The sequence below is a fragment of the Octopus bimaculoides genome, chromosome 7, assembly GCF_046866305.1.
Source record: "Octopus bimaculoides isolate indiv1 chromosome 7, ASM4686630v1, whole genome shotgun sequence".
In the NCBI taxonomy this organism is placed as follows: Eukaryota; Metazoa; Mollusca; class Cephalopoda; order Octopoda; family Octopodidae; genus Octopus; species Octopus bimaculoides.
Window position 1 is genome coordinate 28,606,779 of NC_142934.1, and position 6,000 is coordinate 28,612,778.

Sequence of the window (6,000 nt, forward strand, 5' to 3'; positions counted from 1 at the left end):
GGGACAGGGTAAGACTGGGGTGGAATCGGGCTGGGGATCTTCGTCACTGGTATGTTGTCTCCCTTCGTTTCCTTCTTTTTTTGTTCCGGCAGCCCATTCCTTCACTGCTTCCTCTTGTTCACATGTATCCCCAATTTGTATTTCCATCGCTTTTGGTGGCATACTGGGTGGAAGTACGGTTTCCACTGGTTGAGTCACTTGAATCTTTGCAAGGGGGAGAACATTCGGCTCTTATGTGGACCATCTGGTCGCAATTAAAACACCTGGGCTTCACCATAACTCTCAACTACAATGGTGTCCACTATCGTGTCCAAGTCTCTGGGGAAGCCTGAATGACCATTTCCAGGCATTGCCCCATCCAGTTCCTAGCTGGTACTCTCGCGGCCTGGAGGATTGTTACTTTCTCCTCCAGGTCCAATACTATGGCTGAAATAAGCCAGGTAACTTCCACCTTCAGTGGTATCTCTTCCACCCTCACCCAAGGTAAGAAGGTATTCTCTGTTGCTATCGAGGCCACGAAGTGTTGCCTGGCCTTTTCTTCGATAGAAAACCTCACTTCTACTGTTGCGAATTTGGCACCCCTGGCCAGATATGTTATATCTGTCCAGATGTCCAAATACTTCTCGATTTCTCTTCTTTCAACTACGTTGATGGCTTTTCCCTTTCTATTAAAACTTTTGAATGTTACCGTTTTCCTGGTTACACTCTGAGCCACTTCACCGGGAGGGGATAATCTTATTTCTTTCCCCTCTCTTTACAACGTGCTTTCGTATTTCTTTAATTCGTTCGTTACCACTTCCAAACTTTTCCTTTCTAAACCGGCCGCAGCCGCAAAACTCTTCTTTTTACACGCCGCCTTTCACTTCCTAAGTTCCTCCTCCATGCTGTTCACACATTGTAGGAATTCGTTCTCCCACGAATCCGTGTCGGAAGAGCCAATCTCCTCGAGGTTGGTTTTCATGATAAATATCAAACGTTTCCCTCCCTCAAGCAAGTGGGGCACAACGACATTTCTGCTCGCGCGGGAGAAACAAGGTGTGTTAAAACACAACGACTAATTTAACAAAGGCAACAACGTGAGACAACAAGTAATTAAGCTTACAAATCCTGGCACTTTGAAACGGCACGTCCGAACCCAAAAAGTGAGAAATTTCGAATGATTTTATTATTATCCATGAAGGACGAACACAGAGGGGACAGTGCAATATGATCTGGGGGTCATATAACACGAAATGAGAATAAAATTTATATAAACATGAATTTATCGAATGGGGCACAAAGGACAATAACAAACGTTAAGGACAAAATGAGGTTAAAAGGACAGTCGACTCCACGAGCTCTGCCCTTTTAACCGACACCTTGCATTTCCGTTATGACATGCGCAGGGCCTTTCGCTCCCAACATGCGTGCAACACGTATCCATCGTTTTTGAAACACACTCAGTGACAGACACCTTCTCTCCAACCCCACCTTTCTTTTCAGGTGAAACGTAAAAACATTTACCAAGTCAAGGCCAGATATGAAGCAGTCTGTCACCAAACCTTTCATTCTCGACTTCCAAACCACCTCTTTCGCAATTGCTACCACTATGAGAAAACAATTCTTACCTTCATCCGTAAGGAAGTCCAGTGGGTTGATTTTTAAAATCGACTCAGCTGATAGCTGTACTCTTCTCACATCTGACAACAGGTGCTCTGCGTAAACCCACACTTCCGAAATGCCCGGACACTGCACAATAGCGTGCAGGACGGTTTCCACGTCCTGCTCACATCTTGGGCAGGCCGATGGCCCAGGGTGGCCGTGTCTGGTGAGTTTATCTCGAACCGGTAAGGCTCCTCTGTAACATTGCCAGGCCAATGACTTTTCGAAGTTATCCAGTGTCCTTGGCCCGAAAGTTCTCTGGAACAGGCCGACCAACTGGTTATCATCGAGACTCAGGGTCCTCCCCAAGACATCGTCATTCCCAGCCTCTACCAACCTGCTATAGAACGCTGCGGTGGTACCGAAACCACTGGCATTGACCGTGCTGAGGAATTGGAGAAGTGCCTTGCGGCACTCCGTGTACTAGGTACCCGACCTCGATCTGCGACGAAACCAGTTTTCATTTTCACCAAAACCGGTAAAACCGGGGAACATTCGTCTAGCGAGCGGAGACCACACCCGTTCACCATCCAGGTAGAGCCAGAGATGCCTCAACCTCAACGCATGTCTGCGTCTCATTAGCCAAGGCATCCCCAACCCACCTTTTAACGGATTCTGGCAACAAATAGAATGTCTTACAAGAGGAGCGGAGCCCTTCCAAAAAAAGTGAAAGATTTGCCTCTCCAACTTGCTTAACCACGAATCCGGACAGGGCACGACGGTCAGGCGGTAGGTGATGACCGATGCGATGAACACATTAGCCACCTCCACCCTCCCTTTCAAGGATAGCCACCGCCCAGACCATGTCTGGAGTATGTGGGTCACCTTGCCCGAAACCTCTGACCAGTTCTTTTCTATTTGGAGATCTGGACCTATCCAGATTCCTAGCAATTTAACCGGGCCCTCCGTCCAGCGTCCCACGACGCTATTCGAAGGCATCGACTTGCTCCTCCAGGTGCCGAGTTGCAAGCCGACTGATTTTTCCCGGTTAATTTTTGCTCCTATCACCGTCTCGTAAGACTTAATGGTTTCACCTACTTGCTGCAGGTGTTCCATCTTGGTCACGATGATGGTGATAGCGTCCGCGTACGCTGTAACAGACCCTCTACCTCCTGGATTCGCCACTCAGCTTTCTCAACAATGGCTCGAGAGCCATTATGTAGAAAAACGGGGAGAGCGAACACCCTTGGCGAACCGACCGTTTGATGCGAAACGACTTCGAAAGGAAACCGTTCACCCGAACGATCGAGTCGATGTCGTCGTACAACTGTATGATCCACTTGAGAAAACCGAGACCCAGTCCAAACTGCGCGAGAACAGTCACCGGGTAACGATGGTCTACTCTATCAAAAGCTTTTGCTTGGTCTAAATGGACCAGTGCCCCACCTTTGCCAGTTCTATTAATATACCCCTCTACGGTGTAACGTATAAGATGAAGATTGTCCTGGATGGTTCTGCCGGGGACCGCACAAATTTGTTCTTCCTCGATCAGGCCATCTGCGACCTGCGTCAGTCTTTTCGCTAACACCTTGGCCAAAATCTTCATCTCTGCGTTCAGCAGGTTGATGGGCCTGAAATTATCTACGCTATCCCCCTGGTCCGAGTCCTTCCTGATCAGCGTCACCACTCCCCGGCGCACAGTCCTGGGAATCCTCCATTTCTGCTGCCAGTTTGCGTAGACGCCAGCCAGTACGTGACGGAACAAGTCTGGCATACTTTTATATAGCTCGTAGAGTAGACCATCGAGTCCCGGCGCCTTATCACCGCCGCAATCAGAAATCGCCTCGATCACCGCCGCAATCAGAAATCGCCTCGATCACCATCTCAGGCGTGATCGACCATTCACAGCTCTCCGTATCCTGCCCCGAGAGGTGCGGCAGCCCGGTGAGGAAGTCCGAAAGGCCCTCCCAATCGACCGGTCCATCGCCACCCCCGAACAGCTGGGCGAAGTGCTCTTGAAAGGTCCGACACATCTCGGGTTCGTGCACCACATCACCTTGCGAGTCTACCACAGATCGAATTGTGTATTTCGGTTTTCATGACATTTGTTTGCGACTGCCACCTACGGCATTCAACGCAGCTGCGTTTCAGGGAAAGTTGAAAGGTTACCTGCAATTTGGGTCTCAGCCATAAACCAGCATGTCTTAGAATATTTACACTTACATCCCCGAAATTAATTTTCAGAAATTACTATATAAAAATGACATTTGAAAAAATCGCCTTTCTTTTGCGGTTCAGTATCCATCCATCCATCCATCCATCCAGACAGACAGACAGACAGACAGTATATTATTTGCACCCAATTATTTAAATTTTCTACTGCAAGGAAGATATCGTGCTTAGCTTAGTTAAGGTCGTTGCCATTTTACTCGGCAATCATCAGGTTTGATTACAAAATGGCTACACTTAGGAGAATATTTGAGGGGAAAACGTTAAATGAATGTGAATGCTTCCCTCACCTGGAAAGGGTGGGGATTTAGTATTTCAAAACCTAAGTTGCGTCTTTTGGATCGTCAGCAAATTAGTTCCTTATAAAAATTAAAAACTTCATTAAAAACGCGAAAAAAGAATTTCATAGACATATTATGTTGTATCTAATTTAAGTTTTTGCTTTTATCTTTAGTATATGCGTTGTCATATTTGGTTGAGATGTATAACTGTATTAATATCTGATGGTCATGGTACTTTGCTGATATACTCAAAAGTGAAGATATCTCAAAATGTAGAGGTATGTATTACGCATGTGAAAATTTAGTATACAATTTTAGTATGCACACAGAGAGCTGACCTGGAAAATTGTAGTGTGGTTATCCCAATGTAAGAGGTATTTTCTAATTGGATAAAATAAATGCTACACGTGCTTAAGGTGAATTCAACTTCGAGTACTACTGATTTTGACATTGCATACCTGATGAAACAGGCATCATTTTGCATTTTCTTTCAAGTATAATTTGGAACAGTCCATTAGGTGAGTCTACCTGAAATTATTTTCTTCACGTTGGGATCGCAATTATAGCTAAACACAGGATACCTATTAAAGAACGCCAATATCTCTGGTTTCCAGGGAAATGTTTATCCAGAAACTCCTCTTTTACACGTAAATTAATCCATTGCCAACTTTCGTTTTGTGCTAAAAGAAAAAACTACCCGAATTCGTGCCAAATTTTAAAAGAATCATTTGGTTTCCTTTTTCATAATTAATTAGAGAATTGTTAAAAAGCTTTAAAGGGCAGCTGCTTAATGTACTGACAATATATTGACTGGTTCAATTAATATGTTAGCTTCCGTTTACTATTATAGGCATATCGATCAACACACACACACACACACAAACTCTATACCCATTACTTATGTATTCAAATATTCGTGATGGTGATCTTTTCTATGATGTACGAGCACTCAACGGATCTTTGGGGTTTGACGGGCAACATTTGTTTTCTTAACGAAACACTTTCAAACTTGGGACACTGGTAGAATGTGTCATATAAAACAACTTCTTCTCTTAACCTTCTTAACAAAATTTTGTACATCGCAAGTTATTTCATGTTAAAGTTGTCGTATTTCTGTAATTTCAACCAATCACTGACGTCTATTCAGCTGAATACAATTACTGCTGTTCGGTGTCAAGTGTGTTATTCCCAGTTTAATTATATCATTATTCCCTAGTAAGGGTTTAGGGTTTTAGGGTTAGGGTTCGGGTTTTAGGGTTAGGGTTGGGGTTAGGGTTGGGGTTAGGGTTAGGGTTAGGGTTATGAGTTATAGGGCTAGAGTTAAGGTTATGGCAAAAATAATCATAACCCTAACCGTAATCCTAAAACTAACCCTAACTCTAAAACCCGAACCCTAACCCTAAAACCCTAAAGCTAAAACCAGTACAAACGCACGAACGATGTCATAAATAAGAGTAACACGGGTAGTTGTTGACAAACAACGGGACTAATTTTATTCAAGGGAAAAGATGGATCTATTTTAAAACGGGGGCCACATTTTTCATTAATGTTATTCGTAGTGTTTTTGGTACGGAAAGACTTTCAAACTTCGTATACTTATCTATTTTGTGTTATAGAACAGAAAAATATTTTTGTATTCGAATTTATTTCATGTAAAAAATTGTCTTATTTCGATAATTTCAACCAATCACTGACAAGTATTCAGTCGTTTACATTTACTCCTTTGGCTGATTAAGCGATGTAAAGCGTATTTAATCTCCATACCTTCGTTTTATTTGCTTTTTTCATTTTAAATTTGCTTTAACCCTAACCCTAACCCTAACCCTACGGTTAGGGTTAGGGTTAGGGTTAGGGTTAATTGTTTCAGAATCGTTTGTTTATGTAGTCGGCACTTAATGTATATCGGCTG

The 6,000-nt window shown here is 43.8% G+C and overlaps 1 protein-coding gene across 2 annotated transcripts in view; it reads right to left on the bottom strand.

Annotated features, from left to right (window-relative positions):
* The window catches only part of LOC106874560 (uncharacterized), a 92,570-nt gene that overhangs the window by 28,705 nt on the left and 57,865 nt on the right, over nt 1–6,000 (bottom strand). The window lies entirely within an intron of this gene.